The sequence below is a fragment of the Spermophilus citellus genome (assembly GCF_964194105.1).
Source record: "Spermophilus citellus genome assembly, chromosome: 10".
Taxonomy (NCBI): Eukaryota; Metazoa; Chordata; class Mammalia; order Rodentia; family Sciuridae; genus Spermophilus; species Spermophilus citellus.
This window is the reverse complement of record NC_138197.1, coordinates 69061241-69078434: the sequence shown is the minus strand read 5'-3', so window position 1 is coordinate 69078434 and position 17194 is coordinate 69061241. Positions and strand designations below refer to the sequence as shown.

General features: G+C 40.5%; 1 protein-coding gene across 1 annotated transcript in view; it reads right to left on the bottom strand.

Moving 5' to 3' along the window:
- The window catches only part of LOC308657609 (tubulin alpha-1C chain), a 37107-nt gene extending 20475 nt beyond the window's left edge, over positions 1-16632 (bottom strand). The window contains exons 1-2 of the mRNA XM_081309440.1: positions 16491-16632; positions 13095-13136 (exon numbers count right to left, since the gene is read on the bottom strand). The gene's annotated coding sequence lies outside the window, so the exon portion shown is untranslated. The remainder of the gene's footprint in view (positions 1-13094; positions 13137-16490) is intronic.
- Between the last annotated feature and the right edge of the window lie 562 nt (positions 16633-17194).

Genomic DNA, 17194 nt, shown 5'->3' with positions numbered 1-17194 from the left:
TATTTTATTCATTTATTTATATGCAGTGCTGAGAATAACCCAGCGTCTCACACATCCTAAGCAAGCACTCTACCACTGAGCCACAACCCCAGTCCCAACATTTTGAATTATTAACAAAGAGACAGAAGACCTAGTCCAGTGCTTTGCTATTTTTAGCTCTATAATTTTGGATGGACATTTCTCCTCCTCAGACTCCACGGTCCTACATGTGAAATATGGGGGGACTGGACAGATTATCTGTAAAGCCTCTTCCAACTTAACATCCTTTAAAGCTGAGACTCAGCTTCTGCAGTTCATGTGAGCTATGCAAAATGAGCAAAGGTGAAAACATGTTTCATTCAGTCAAGGGTTCTAAGAGTCACCAGTACATTATAGATTGGGATTTTGATGGAGTGTTACAATGCTTAAAGGAAAGAAGCATACCTGCCGCAGTCTGGCTGGGCAAAAATAACCGAGCCACCACGAAGCACTTGTAGGTTCAAAACAGCAACTCTTTATTGCCGAACTCTACCAGCACTCCACACATGCTCCCTGGGAACACTCTCCCCTCCACGGGGGTCCACGTGCACTCTCCCTCGGAACCCCTCCAGAACTCCACAGGAACTCCAAAGTAGCACCTGAGGCACCTGAGGCACCTGAGGCAGCAAGAGCCGTCCTACTGCGGGACAGTAAAGGTCAAATATACAATTGAATACACAGATTAACATAACCATCATCATCTCAAGGGCTCGCTGGCCTCACCTCTCAACCACTCCCTTCTGGCAATATGCCATGGTCATCCTGACTCAGCTGTGGCCCTCAACACATACCTATTCTGGATCAGGAGAATTTAAACTAGTGTGTGTGTGTATGTGTGTGGGTGTGTGTGGCTGGGGATTGAACTGAGAGCTGTACTACCATTGAGCTATATATCTCCAGTCCTTTTATTTTTCTTTTCTCGACAGAGATAAATTGACCACACTGGCTTGGAACTTGTGATCCTCCTGCCTCAGCCTCCCAGATAGTTGGGATTATAGGCATGTGCCACCATTCCCATTGAGAACCTGGTCTATAAGTTGCTGGCACATAGCATATCCACAAAATATTAGTAAAAGGAAAATACCAGGTGTAAGGGCATACACCTGTAATCTCAGCTTCTTGGGAAGCTGAAGCAGGAGCATTGCAAGTTTGGGTAACAGTGAGACCTGTCTCAAAAAATTAAAAAAAAAAAAAGAATTCAGGGGCTGGAGCTGTATATAGAGTGCTTTCCTAGCACGTGTGAGGCAATGGGTTGATCCTCAGCACCACATAGAAATAAATAGAATAAAATTATTGTGAAAAGAAAAATTTTTTTAAACTGTTTTCTGGGGCTGTGGTTATGGTTCAGTGGTTGAGTGCTTGCCTTACATGTGTGAGTCCGGGTTCAAGTCTCAGCACTTCATATAAATAAATGAATAAAATAAAGGTCCATTAATAACTAAAAAAAATTTAAAATATTTTTTAATTCTTTTTTTAGAGAGAGAGAGAGAGAGAATTTTAATATTTATTTTTTAGTTTTCGGCAGACACAACATCTTTGTATGCGGTGCTGAGGATCGAACCTGGGCCACACGCATGCCAGTGAGCACGCTACTGCTTGAGCCACATCCCCAGCCCTTTAAATATTTTTAAAAAAATGTTTTCTGTGCTAAAATACTAGTAATACTGAGGAATTTGTACTCAGTTATAAATTACATGTTACAAATAAATAAGGTATAAGAATATTTTGTGTTCATATAACAATTTATAACAAAATATTATCTACTCCAATAATGCCTTGTTAGAATCTTCAAAAGTAAGGTTTTTGTTTTGTTCTGTTTTGTGTATGTGCTGCTAGGGATGGAACTGAGGGCCTCAAGCAAGCTAGGCAAGTGCTCAACGCGGTTGCACAAGCCTGCAATCCCAGTGGCTCAGGAGGTTGAGGCAAGAGAATCATGAGTTCAAAGCCAGCCTCAGCAAAAGTGAGGTGCTAAGAAACTCAGTGAAATCCTGTCTCTAAATAAAATACAAAATAGGGCTGGGGATGTGGCTTAATGATTGAGTGTTCCTGAGTGGAAGGAAGGAAGGGAGGGAGGGAGGGAGGAAGAAAGGAAAGAAGGAAAGAAGAAATTGGAGCCAAAGGCAGTGTCACATGCCTGTAATCCCAGCTACTAGGGAGGCTAAGACAGGAGGATCAGTTTAGAACTAACCTGGAAAATTTAGCAAGATCCTATCTCAAAATAAAAACACAAAGGTCTGGGGGATATAGCTCAGTGGTAGAGTGCTTCCTGGCATGCATAAGGCCCTGAGTTCAATCCCCAGTACTGAAAGAAAAAAAAAATATTTATTTCACTTTTGAGACAGGGTCTCTATGTTGCCCAGGCTGTTATCAAACTTGTGAACTCCAGTGATTCCCCAGCTTCAGCCTCCCTATATTCTGGGACTATAAGCAAGCACCTCCATGCCAGGCTAAGAAAGTTATTTGTTATTGAACAGTGGGAAATCAGGTCCTGGAACTTGAAATAATTTACCTCAAACCATAAGAGGTAGAACTCAGAATAAATGCCTAAAATGAGAGTTGTGTTTAGTGAGGTGGTGTACACCTGTGAATCCAGAGATTGGGCAGGCTGAGGCAGGAGGATGACAAGTCTGAAGTTGGTAAGTTTGATCCTGTCTCAAAAAATTAAAAGGGAGCTGCTGGGCTGTAGCTCAGTGGCAGAGTGCTTGCCTCTCACAGAGGCTGTGTGTGTGTGTGTGTGTGTGTGTGTATGTGTGTGTGGTAATAGAAACTGAAACTAAGGCCTCACGCATGCTAGAAAAGCACTAGTACCAGTGAACTTCACACCTATCTATCTATCTATCTATCTATTCACTCATTTAGGAGTGGAGGGTACTACAGATTGAACTGAGGGGCACTCAACTACTGAGCCACATCCCCAGCCCTATTTTTAAATTTTATTTAGAGATAGGGTCTTACTGAGTTGCTTAGTGCCTCACTTGTGCTGAGGTTGGCTTTGAACTTGCAATCTTCCTGACTTGCCTCCCAAACTGCTGGGATTACAGGCATGCCCCATAGCTTCAAGTTTACTTATTATTTTTATTAGAGCTTTAGAGTTACATATAGTAGTTGGGTTCATCCTGACAAACTCATACATGCATGGAATTCAATTTCAGTCCCTAGCCCTTTTGAAGTTTTATTTTCTTTTGAGATAAATTGCCCAAGTGGGCTCAAATTTGTAATCCCCCTGCCTCAGTCTCTGGTATGTTGGATTATAGGTGTGTATCTCCTCACCCTATAGATAGAAATTTTTCTGATAGCTCCCTTCTGCCTAGGAAAGATATTTTCCATAGGAAGAAGAGACTAGGGGTCTGACAACTGACCCAGAATGGGTGGCTGTTACCTGGGTGACTTTGTTTGCATAAAAAAGGCATTCCTTACCCACTGTGCACCTTCTTTTTGAAACCTTCCATAGTCTGTCCCTTCCTTACCTCTAGAAGCCCAAGCCCTGATCCCTTTGTTTAGCTCTATATAAGGTTCAGGTATCTTGTCCTTGAGTCTCATACTCTATATATGGCTTCTGTGCTTATTATATACACATTAATAAATTTGTGTACCTTTTGTACAATGTCAGTTCATTCCATAGACCAAAATTCTGGAAATTTCAGAGGGGAAAGAGTAAAATCGAAAACTTTCCTACAACAAAACACCATTACCCCTATCTTCACACTTGTCCATATTAGGTTATTTTTCTTAGTTTTTTTTTTTTTCTTTTTTTGGTCCTTGCATAAAAAGGTCTTTTTGTTCTCAGAGCCTGGTTCATTCCCTGGCTTAAAGCTGAACCCTCTCTCACAGCCAACTAAAGCCCAAGACCTAGCCTGGCTCCTCTTGATTCAGCTCTTCATGGTAAGAAAAGGTGTTCTCCCAGCCTCTTGAATCCTAATTAATCCCCTCATTCATGCTGTTTTCTATGGTGTTTTGGTACTGGGGATTGAACCTAGGGGTGCTTTACCACTGAGTTACAACCCAGACCTTTTAATTTTGAGATAGATTCTTGGTAAGTTGCTTAGGGCCTCACTAAATTGCTGAGACTGGTCTCCAACTTGTGATCCTCCTGCCTCAGCCTCCAAAGTCTTTGGGATTATAGGGCACTACCACAGTGTCTGGCATGGTGTTTGTATTTGGTATTGGGGATGAAACCAAGGGCCTCTTGCATGCCAAGTACATGCTCTGCCACTGAACTACACTCACAGCTGCCCTCAAGGTTCTTTTCTAGTCCTTTTTATCTCCTGGGTTCTAAACACCCTCTGACTTCTTTACTATCTCACCCCTCATCTAGCTCAGCTCCTCTACCACTAGCACAGGTATCACTGCACATGGCTTTCATCCTTAGACTGAGGGATTTACATGCTTTAACCTATTTATTCTCCATGACAGTCTTATGAGGTAGAAGCTGTTATTACCTCCATTTTTACAGTAGAGGAAAATGAGGCTCACGGGGTTAAATAACTGATCTAAGGACATACACTGGCCCATGCTGCCTTCAGCCCAGCTTTCTTTGGAAACACCTCCTTTTTTCTTCAGGAGGTTGGCTTCAAGGCTAGCACTTCTGAACCACTGTCTCCTCTCCAAAAACATTAGTATGGAACCACTTTTACATCTACAACTTTAATTACATGTTTATTTCCCCAAAATCATCCAAATCTGGAATTGTCCCTAAACTCCTCAGCTAGGAGATGTAGCTCAGAGCTCCAACAAATGTGGATCTATTCATACAGGGCTATAAAAATAAATTTATAGCACTTTGCTATTTTGATCCTCTAGTCCATATACTTTTTTCCTTACCCTCTGGCATATGTTGTTCCACTACAGTCAGGAATATAAGTGATTTAGAAACCCTGAAGAGTCTTCACATGTTTCTGATAGATCAAGATTTCTTTGTGTTAAATTACATAGCTCTCTGTGTTGGTAAGCTGTGGTCCCCACTGACCTTGTAAATGGATGATGTGGAACAGCCTGTAACTACAAAAATCAACTTACCATGCTCCCTCAGCAGCTCTGTTTATTTGTACAGAGCCCGAGGGACAGAGAGCCCAGCTCATATAGTGTGAAGGAAAAAACTGTGTTCAAACCAAAGAAACAATTTTTAAATTCAGGCTGCTTTTCCTCTTTATTCTGACTGAAATCACTTATAGTAAACCACAGTTGTTCCAGAGAGGAAAAAAAAAAAATTACCTGCAATAGAGGTCACCTAACAAGCTATGCAAGCTGTTTCCTTGGTGCTGGTTTGCTCCATTGCACTGGGGGCTTCATGGTCTACAGGCGCAAATGGCCTGGCCCCAAGCTCATTGTTATGGAGACTGAGATGAGAAGTTTAGCTCATTGGGAAGGTAGTGATTACTTTCTTAACAAGCAACAGAATAATTCTGACCTCTAAAGGACAGGGTAAAACATAGATGGAAAGACACTGTGGGACAGGGAAAATAAAAATTCAAACAACAATATTATAGTAAAGACTTTATTGATTCCTCAGAGATAAGAGTGAAACCTCTCAGGGCCATTACAATTGCTAGGAACTGGGAAATCTGACTATCTGATTAGATAGCATGACCTCTGCCAGTGTCCCTAGCAATATTTTATCTGAATTTCCCCATCTTCAGGGTGAGGATTAATATTTGTTCTGAAACAGCTTGGGTTCCTGGATTGAGATGGCAAAACCTGGATTTTAGCTATAGCACAACTGATTGAGTGAATCTCTGTCTCATTATTTAGAAAATGAAATATAATTTAGTATTCTATATAGCTCTCTGAAAAATAAAGATTTTCTAGAAATGCTAAGTTATATTATTTGTTTGGCACCTAGCATGTGGATGGCATTAACTATACTAGGAACTGAGGACAAGACAAAATAGTTAAGGTGCATATATTGCATTTGGGAAAGAGACACTATGTATCAAGAAAAATAAAGCCAAGTGAGAAGGATAGAGAGTCTTGAGAAGTGCTATAGTTGATATGTGGTTTGTCCTTCAAGGGTTCATGTGTTGGAGGCTCTCTCCTCAGTTTAACGGTATAGAGGTGGTAGGACTTCTAAGAAGTGAAACCTAGTGGGAAGTTCTTAGGTTATTGAGGGTGCTGCCCTCAGAAGGGAATAAGGCAGTCCTTGTGGGACCTCTGAGTTAGGTCATGAAAGCAAGCTGTTACAAAAGACTGAGCCTGGCTTTCTGTCTGGTAATGTATTCTCCCCTTCTTGCTCACACCCCTGCCATGATGCCATCTGCCTTTAGCCTTCACTGGAGACCAAGCCAGTGGAGCCATTCCATTTTGGCATTTGTTTTTCTATAAGTTCCCTGTCTTTTTTGTTCCTCTCTTCCTCCTTTACTGCAAACTTTTATGTTAAATATTATTTTGTTTTATTGTTTTGAAACAAGGTCTCCCTATGATGCCCAGACTGGCCTCAAACTTTTGATCCTTCTGCTTCAGCCTCCCAAGTTGTTGGGATACAGGTGTGTGCCAACACTCCCATCTTTGTTTAGTATTCCTTATTATGCCATTAATTCTTATATATTATTTGTTAGTTTTTTTGAGATAGGGTCTATGTTGCCCAGGCTGGCCTTGAATTCCTGGGCTCAAGAGATCCTTCTGCCTCAGCCTCCAGACTGACTACAGGTGCATACCACTATGCCTTGTCTTCCTTTGTTTCTTTCTTTTCTTTTGTTCTAAGGATTGAATCCTGAGGTCCTTTACCATTGAGCTACATTCCCAGTCAAGTAAAGACATAGACATAGACATATCTCTCTCTCTCTCTCTCTCTCTCTCTATATATATATATATATATATATATATATATATATATATATATGCATACATACATATATTTCTCCATATGTATCCATATACATCTCTTTCTCACTGGGGATTTAACCCAGTGGGAACTTTATCACTGAGTTACATCCCCAGCTCTTTTTATTCTTTGAGACAGGATTTCACTAAATTGCCCAGGTGCCCTGCCCTTAAACTAAATATCTCTCCCTCTCTCTCTCTCTGGTACTGGGGATTGAACCCAGGGGTACTTTACCACTGAGATACATCCCGAGCCCTTTTTTTTTTTTGAGACAGGGTCTCACTGAGTTGCTTAGAGCCTCTCCATTGCTGAAGCTAGCTTTGAACTTGTGATCCTCCTTATCTCAGCCACTGAGATTACAGGCATGGGCCACTGTGCCTGGCCCCAGCCCTTTTTATTTCTTGACACAATACCTTTATTTTATTTATTTATTTTTATATGGTGCTAAGGATTGAACCCAGGGTCTTACACATGCTAGGCGAGTGCTCTACCTCTGAGCCACAACCCCAGCCCCAGCCCTGTTTATTTTTATTTTGAGACAGGATCTTACTAAGTTGCTGAGGCTGCCCTCAAACTTGGGGATCCTCCTGGCTCAGCCTCCTGAGTCACTGGGATTATTGGAATGTGCCACCTTGCCTGGCCTTTGATTCTTTAAATGTGAATTTAGTTTTTGATCATATTTATAATTGTTTCTTTGCCTTTGCTTGCTAAATCCAACTTTGGACACTCAATTTCTGTTGATTGTTGCCTTTCCTGAGAATGCATAATATTTTACCATCTCTTTGCATATTTTATTGAAAACTGGATAGTTTAGATAATATAGCAATTCTGTACTCTGATTTCCTCTCTCAAGAGTGTGCTTTGGTCAGTGGGTTTCTTTGTTTAGTAACTTGCCTGAGCTAAATCTATGAAATCTCTTTCCTCTGAAGTGTGTGTCTGGTGATATCTCTGCTCAGTTTATTTTCTCTTAAAAATGGCTAAATTCCAGCCAGATGTGGTGGTATGTGCCTGTAATCCCAGCTACTCCAGAGGCTTAGGCAGGAAGATCCAAGTTTGGGGACAGTCTCAGCAACTTAGCAAGACTGTGTCTCAAAATAAAAAGGAGTGGAGATATAGCTCAATGGTAGAGCACCCCGGGGTTCAATCCCTACAACTGCAAAATAAATTTTTTAATTTTTTTAAATTATTTTAAAATTATTTTCCTAGAGGTCACCTCTCCCTAAGTAGTCAACTGATGGGAAAAAAAAAATTGTGCTGTGTTTGGATCTAAAATGTTTCCCAAAAGCTCATGTGTTGAAAACTTGGTTCCCAATGCAGCAGTATTCAGGGTGGGGCTTTGGGGATTGGACCAAGAGGGTTCTCACCTCATCAATAGATTAATCCATTGATGGATTATAGTTATTGAGAAATGGTGGAAACTTGAGGTGAGGCCTAGTTGGAGGAAGGAGGTCCTTGGAGGTATACAGATTTCTTTGCATAGGCATGGTTGAAGCATGGATAGCCATGTCAAAATATGATTGGACATAAAAGGCATGATCTAATGCTAATAGACTGGGTGGGGAAACCCAGCAAGACATGTCTGCTTCAACATTTTTTTTGGCTTCTCCGTGTAGCATTCCTCTTTCCAGGGCATGGGGCAGGATCCCTTGAAGGGTGTATTTTGTCCCTAGATCCTTTCTTTCTGCTTCTAGCTGTCAAGAGGTAAGCAGTTTTGCTCCAACGCATGCTCCCAACTTTATGCTGTGCCTTATCACAGATCCAGAAATAACAGAGCCAAGTGACCATGCCTGCAACCATGAGGCAAAATAAATCCTTCCTCCTTTAATTTTGTCCTTTGATTTCTCTCAAGTATTTTGTCACAGTGACAGAAAGTTGACTAACACAAATACCTCAAGCCAATAGGGCTTTCATTCCATGATTATGATTTTTTTGTGTGGGACGGGGAACACAGTTCAAAGTCCAGGCCATCTTCAGTTCTGTCTGGGCATATTATTACTTTCTGTTGGACCCTTTCCCATCTGCTTTGTGCCGGCAGCCCCAGAGTCAGCCGGAAGTATGTGGAAACCTCACATTCTCTGGTCTCCACTGTGCAGGTACATAACCACACCTAGGAATATGCTTTTCCAGCCACAACTGGAGTTAGAACAATAGCCCTCCCCTACTCCAAATCAGCCAAGTCCTCTTGGATAGTAGCTGAAAAGCTGGTCCTCACAATATCCCTGCCCTGCCCCGAAACCTCTAGGAAAAATCTCTATGCTAAGGGGAAGGCTGGGAATGGGAGCATCCTCAGGCAAGAATGCCACAGATTCCCCTGTTATTATGATGTTCAGCAATTATTCAGGCATAAATATACTTCAGATTATTATATATCTTTGATTCATTTTCACAGTGCTAGAAATGGTTGTTTGTCCATTGTTTTCCAGCTTGGTAGTTGCTTTTTCAGGAAGATATCCACCTCCTCAGTGTTCCACAGTTGGAAGTTTCACCCTCCTCAATAAATACTTGATAAATAAGTGGACTGGGGCTGGGGCTGTAGCTCAGCAGCAGAGCGCTTGCCTAGCATGTGTGAGGCACAGGGTTTAAACCTCAGCACCACATAAAAATAAACAAATAAAATAAAGGCATTCTGTTCATCTACAACTACAAAATAATAATAATAATAATAATAATAATAATAATGTGGACTATCCCCTTGTAATTTGTCTTCTGCCTCTACCAAGCTACTGAAATGTCCTATCAAAAATTACCAGTTACTGCCTAGGCATTAAAACAGGCTCTAAGACAGGCCTGGATTGAATTCTAGCTCTGTCAGCAACTGTGTTATTTGGCAAAGGCACTATCTTTTCCAAGTCTTGGTTCTGCTCTTCTGTTAAATGGCAAAATAATACCTATGGTGTTATTGTGATATAATTATATGTATTGTTTTGGTTGTTATTCATGTTTCTTGGCTCAAAATCCCTCCCAAGGCAGACCACAGAAACTAGAATTTCTTTCCCAAGGCGGGTTCTTTCCTAAGAACTCTAATCTCCCTCCCCACTATACTTTTCAGTCTTGGAGCTATCCCTAAAGAAATTCTCTGATTTGCCTTGTCTAACAGTAGGTTATAAGATCCTCCTCATTCCAGAGGGATCCTGCCCCATGCCCTGGAAAGAGGAATACTAAACAGAGAGGCTAAGAAAAATGCTGAAGCAGACATGTCTTGCTGGGTTTCCCCAACCAGTCTATTAGCGTTAGATTATGCCCTTTATGTCCAAACATATTTTTTAAATACTTATTTTTTAGTTGTAGTTGGCCACAAAGGTATTGTACCTTTATTTAATTATTTGTTTGTTTGTTTATTTACATGGTGCTGAGGATCGAGCCCAGGGCCTCACATGCTAGGCTAGCGCTCTACCGCTGAGCTACAACCCCAGTTCCACCAATCATATTTTGACACGGTTGTCCATGCTTTAACCATGCCTATGCAAAGAAGTCTCCATAAAAACCCAAAAGGCAGGGTTCAAGAGCTCCCTGATAGCTGAACACATGAAGATTCCTGGAGGGATGCATTTCTTCATCTGTATCCTTTTAATATCCTTTATAATAAACCAGTAATTTGTATTTCCCTGAGTTTCGTGAGCCATTCAAGCAAATTCATCAAACCTAAGAAGGTTATGGGAATCCTGATTTATAGTGGATTGGTCAGAAGCCCAGGTTAAACAATATGAGGCTTGTGATTGACATCTACAGTGGGGTTGGGGGAAGGGGGGGTCTCTGGGACTAAACTTTTAACATGAAGGATCAGACACTATCTCCAGGTAGATAGTGTCAGAAATAAATTAGATTAGAGGATACCCAGCTGATGTCACTGTGAAACTGACTCCTTACTTCCTCAGGGGGAGAAATCCCCTCATCTTTTGAGGTTATGGAAGTCTTCTGTGTTGTTGGGGTATGACAGCACAGGGGAAAAGATACTTTGTGTGTGTGTGTGTGTGTGTGTGTGTGTGTGTGTGTGTGTGCTGGGGACTGAACCCAGAGGTGCTTTACCACTGAGCTATATCTTCAGCCCTTTTTATTTTTTATTCTGAGATAGACTCTTACTAAGTTGCTTAGGACTTTGCTAAATTGCTAAGGCTGGCTTTGAACTTGCAATCCTCCTGCCTCAGCTTCTGGAGTGGCTAGAATTACAGGCATGCATCACTAAACCTGGCCATTTTGGTTTTTCTCATGACCCAGCTATTGTAAGACAGGAGCAGTGGCACACTCCTGTAATCTCAGCAACCCAGGAAGCTGAGGCAAGAGGATTACAAGTTTCAGGCTAATTTGGACAACTTAGTGAGACCCTGTCTCAAAAGAAAAAAGAAAGCTGAAGGGCTGAGGAGTATAGCTCAGGGGTAAAGCACCCCTGGGTTCAATTCCCAATACCAAGAAAGAAAGAAAGAAAGGTCGGTAGGTTGGTTGGTTTGAGTAAGCATCTGGTTGGGGGCTTCAGAGTCCTTTTCCTACTTAGTATTTGTCAGGAGGACTGAGTTCCTCCTCAGACTGAGTCTGAGACACCTCTCTTATCATTACACAGAGGAGACATAATTGGTGGGAATGTAGGGAAAAGATCATGAGAACCTTTTGAGATTTGATCTATTATACAGAACTGTAAGGTATTATTATGTCTTATTATGGTGTTCTTTGGGAACTTTAGAAAAATCCCCTCTCTGGGAAATTTTGGTCATAACAGAATTTCTAAAAATAGAGAAGCTACTCAAGTTAGTCCCTCCAACTTCCTTTTTCCCTGGATATTTTAACTATTATATTAGTTGTCTTCTGAAAGACCAGAACCAGTGATATAAATCCTTTTTAATCACAAGATTTCATATTTTAAGTATATCTTCTAAGAATTGAAGTTTATGATCCTCCAAATCAAAAGTTAAACATCAATTTGGTGCTTAAAGATGGAGAAAACAGACCATAACCAAACAGAATGTGTGGAATTCAAAATGAAAATATTGTGGTAAGGCCGTTTGGAGCCCCATTTAGGGCCTTGCTAACAATTCAATTCTTTTTGCAAGCAATGCATGTTTAAAAACAGAATTTAAAATTACTTTTTATGTTCTTTTAAATTTCTTCCTCATCCTCCTTCCTTTAATTAGCCATGAGCCATTTATTATTCATTATTGTTACTTGTTCTTCTACATATCAGACTGCCAGCTATTTAAAGATAGGTGTGGTGCTGGGGATGTGGCTCAAGCAGTAGCGCCCTCGCCTGGCATGCGTGCGGCCCGGGTTCGATCCTCAGCACCACATACAAAGATGTTGTGTCTGCCAACAACTAAAAAATATTAAAAATATTCTCTCTCTCTCTCTCTCTTAAAAAAAAAAAAAAAGATAGGTATGGTACCTCTATATATCCCCCTTGATGCCTGGCACTGTTCCTTGACATCAGCTCTAGTCAACAATTATGTCCTTTCCACCGCCTTACTCAGAAGCCTTCAATGTTTCTCTACTGTCCCTAAAAATGAGTGATGCCCAGATTTTGTCTGACTACATGTGCTTAGTAATATACAACTTCTTTCTCTTATATATAAACTGGATGCATCTATATATGCAGATATTTGCATATGTAATTTATTTTAAAATTGCATATAATTATGCTTACATTTTATATAAATTATTGTTATTTTTATTTATATGCGGTGCTGGGATTTGAACCTAGGCCTGCCACATGGTAGGCAAGTTATATACCACTGAGCTACATCCTCAGTTCCTACTTTATGTAAAGTATAAACATCTATCAAAATAGAAAGTTTAAGAGAATAACCTAATAATGTTTAAATAGAATTTGTAATATTTTTTTCTCTGCACTTTCTGCACATCCCGGTCTGGAGACCACTGGTCTATAAGATAAAATCCAGGTTCTATGAAAGCATAGTCTCAGGTCTAGATCTCCTAAATAAAAATAACAATAATTTATATAAAATATAAGCATAATGATATGCAAATTTAAATAATACAGACAGTGTAAAAAGGCTCAATTTCCAGATTCTGAATTACCAAATGTTCCCTCTCTGGAAAATGATCTGCTTGAAAATGGCTTGCACTAGGTTGGTTTTCCACCCTCCTCTTGGCCATTGCCCTTATCCTTCACAACAGAAAGGTATCCCCCAGCCATCCTGAACTGTATATGTGCTCAGTTCCCAAGCAAAGGGATCATTTGATTCATTTGAGAATGCATCATGCCTGAGGGAGAATCTCTTGAGATCAAAGAGAAACAATGACAGGACAGTACCTTATTTCATCCACTTGACAAATTCATGGCAAGCCTCTGTGCCTGTCACAGAATTAGAATTAGAATTAGAAGTCACAGGAGAGAAAGTGAAAGGTCTTACAGTTTATATACATATGTATTTTTTAACTGAAAAAAATAAGGCTAAACTTTTTCTGACAGAAAATAATTCTTTTTTTTTTATATTTATTTATTTATTTTTTAGTTCTCGGCGGACACAACATCTTTGTTGGTATGTGGTGCTGAGGATCGAACCCGGGCCGCACGCATGCCAGGCGAGCGCGCTACCACTTGAGCCACATCCCCAGCCCCCAGAAAATAATTCTATTTGACTAATTGGTTTGGCCATGGGGACTGGAACCAATTAAATAACATTTTCTACAAATGGTAAAAATTAGACCAGTGGCTCTAAGCATTTGATGAAAATATATGTAAAACACTTATCTAATATATAATACACCAGAAATTTCTTTTTTTATACCAGAAATGACATCATTTGCATCTATCTCAAGTTATAGTGACCACTGCCTTCAACTAACATTAATGAGGTCATAACCCAGACTCTTGACCACCTTATCTCCTGTTAGTTCCATCAGGCTTTACCCAAACCACTCTCATGCTCCTTGGCACTCTTCTAGGCCTATACCTTTGTATGTGCTCATGCCAGTTCCTCCATTGTAAGTACCCTTCCCTCCCATCTCAGTGTGTTGAAATCCTGCCTAATATCTGCTTAGTCTGGGGAACTAATTAAGCATGGAGGATGCAAAATGAACATAATAGCCTTGGGTCCTTTTGCACAGAACTTAATCATCTAGTATGGGAGATAGATAAACAATGATTATATGATATTGTAAGAGTTTGTGATGGGGAACCATGAGGTGTTGCCCACTCATAGCAGGGGTACCCTCCATACACTTGAGGGGTCAAAGACGTCTTCTCAGAGAAAGTGGTCAGAAGGCCAAAACCCTTTGAGAAACCTGACTTTTTTTCAGGGAGAAGAATGGAGCTATGTATTGTGAGCACACAAAAATGAATTGAATCAACATTGTTAGGACAATTTTTCTGTGGAGTCAGTTTTTGTTTTTGTTTTTGTTTTTTTAAGAGATGAGGGCTGTCCTCAAACTGCTCAGCTCAGCCTCCCAAGTAGCTGGGAATAACAAGTGTGTATCACTGTGGCCAGCTTTCGAGTCACCATTTCATCCATGAGGGACACTAACATTATCCTCCTCATCATCATCATCATCATCATCATTCCTTTTGCAGTGCTACAGATTGCACACTAACTCAACTGTAGGTCCATAGAGAAACTTTTTCCACATTCAAAAAATCTGTTTCAGGCTTTTCTGAGAATAGTTATATACTCTTAAAAGTCTAATTATAAAACAAATTGAAAGTCAAGAAAGAGGTCATCTCTAAAAATATTTTCCCTTGCTTTTTGCCAAACACAAATATTTGAGCTCAACTGCTGGGAGAATGGATACTTTTTTTATATTGGGCTCACCAGAAATAGAACTTTGATGTCTGTGAGCAAAGTGACAGGTTGTTTGTGTTATGTCTCTGCTCTGAGGGTGAGGCACCTTCTAAATAGTTAATAAAATAAAGAGAACCAGACAAGAGAAAATATTCTGTATGAAGGAACTTCTTTGTGCCACATAAGAGGAGGAGATTGGGAGGGCTCAAGGAATCTCACTGCTTCACCTTTGTTCCCAGAACTGTCCTCAGCCAAAGGTCCTAAAAGTACCTTGGCTGAGAGATGCTCAATTCTCTACTTTGATGCCAACATGTGCTGTACTATTTGTTATCAAGTTATTTATTTCAGTGAAAGACTCTCTACAAATACATTATAAGGAAGGTATGTGGCATCAGCCATTAAATATTTTCTATACTGGGCACAATTTGGAACCTAATACCTCTTTGTTCATTCATAATAGGAAACAAACAAACAAACAAACAAACAAAAAATATCCTGAGAATCCTACTATTCATGAGGTCGTGGCAAGGAGATTTAAAGTTCAAAGCCAGCTTAGGCAACTAAGTAAGACCCTGTCTCAAAAATTAAAAAAGACTGGGAATTTAGCTCAGTGGTAAAGCTCTCCTGGGTTCAATGTCCACTAATGGAAAAAAAACAAAACCAAATCCTCAGTCTTCCAGTTCTCTGATACAGTACATCCATTCATTGCCACAGTGGATTTTCATTCCTGATTTCTTAGTTGTCTGAACATCTTCTTTAAGCACCCCTATATAGGATTAATGTTTTATCTGTGATCCCTATGGAAATAGAATCAGACAGTTCTCATCCAAAAAGGGCTTAGTTATTGAAGTACCAAAGGTATTGTCTATGTACCTTATAAAACACTGCCTTTGGGCTGGGATTGTGGCTCAGCGGTAGAGCGCTTGCCTAGCACGTGTGGGACCCGGGTTCAAACCTCAGCACCACATTAAAATAAAGGCATTGTGTTGTGTCCATCTACACCTAGAAAAAAAAAATATATATATATATATATAAACACTGCCTTTATATGGAAGTCAAATGACATGAACCTCAAGGACTATACAACCAGTGAGGATCCAGTTGGCTACATTGTTGACAAATTCACTTCATCTCTTAGGAAAACCAATACAAATTCATTCCAACACACAAAAAACTCAGTTTTGTTAGAAAGTAACTATTAAGCTCTATAGGAACAGAATCATTTGATAATATGTTTCTATTACAAATGCTTCTGTAAGTGATACCATATTTTCCCAGATGGGTGGGCCAACTCTAATCTAATCAAAAATTCTGCTTTCTACTATTTCTAAGAATTTTCTGATTATGGTCTTTAAAAAAATTGCAACAATGTTGAATGCAGGCTTATGTTGGAAGTATGTATATAAATGTGTTTGCAAATGGGTTTAGACCTTTGTGTGGAAAAGGGTCTGCAGTATCCTAAATAGAAAAATCTTCAAGTAAATTAGAACTGACTTAAAAGTTTGAAAATGGTAGCTTGGCTTAGTGATCTTATATCAAACACCGCCAAGGTCACATTTCAACACCTCCCAACTCCCAGATTAATTTTATTTCTGTCACCCTCTTCACCTTTGAAATTCCTTCCATTTTGCAAAATCAGTTCCATTCAATAGAATAAGTACAGCATGACTTCTGTCCTTGGCACACACTCCCCTGTGTGCAAACATAGAATACATAGTTTTTTGCCTTATGCCTGAGGGAAAGGTGGGTGTAGAGAAATGAATTATGTCTCTTGGCCTCCCAAAGCCCCAGGCTTTCCTAAAAGACCACCAATAGAATAAATGGCGGTTTATGTAGGCTGAGAGCTCCTCAATACCCAGACAAGGCTATTTTGCAGTAAGGGTCATTTACTCTCTTTTTAGATAAAGCAGAATGCATGTGAATACTACCTTGCTGCCAGAGCCTTTCCTGGGCAAAAAGCCTGGCTTTCAACTGCAACCCCATCTTCTTCGCCGCAGGGACCTGCAGTGTCGCGGCATGTCCAGCAGATGACGCTGCAGCTGAATTTTCGCGAATTGTTCCCCGAAGAGTCTGGAAAAAATAAAATTTTTTTAAGCATTCTAATTTTCAACACATATTGTCTTGCTTATCGTTTCTGGGGCCCTTTTGATTTGTATTAGTCGAATTACATTTTAAGTCTTTTTAAATCACTGATTATGCAATCTTAAGTGCATGTTTTGTTGTTGTTGTTTTTATGTTGCACTCTTCCAAAAGCTCTTTGCTAACTTTTCAAATATCACTAATTGTCACAAGGGCAACGTTCTGCAAAGTTAGCAAGCTGGATGAAGAAAGATAGTTTCTAAACAGACCAGCAAGGCGTGGCTAGAACAAGCTCGCGAAACTACTGCGGAAATGGCCTTCGTGGCTGGCGGGGCGGTGTCCGCGGCTTCCCCCAAGACAGCGCCGCCTGCTGGTGAAAAGGGACAAAGAGCTCAGAGCTCGCCAGAGGCGCCGGGCGGCTTCGGGTAGGGCGTGGACCTCGCACATTCGCAGTATCGCCCCGCAGTCGGGATGTTGGGTGTTACACCCCCTCACCAACAGAGCTGAGAGGGCACAGCCAGAGCCGCCTTTTTGTGGGGAGGAAAAAGCTAGA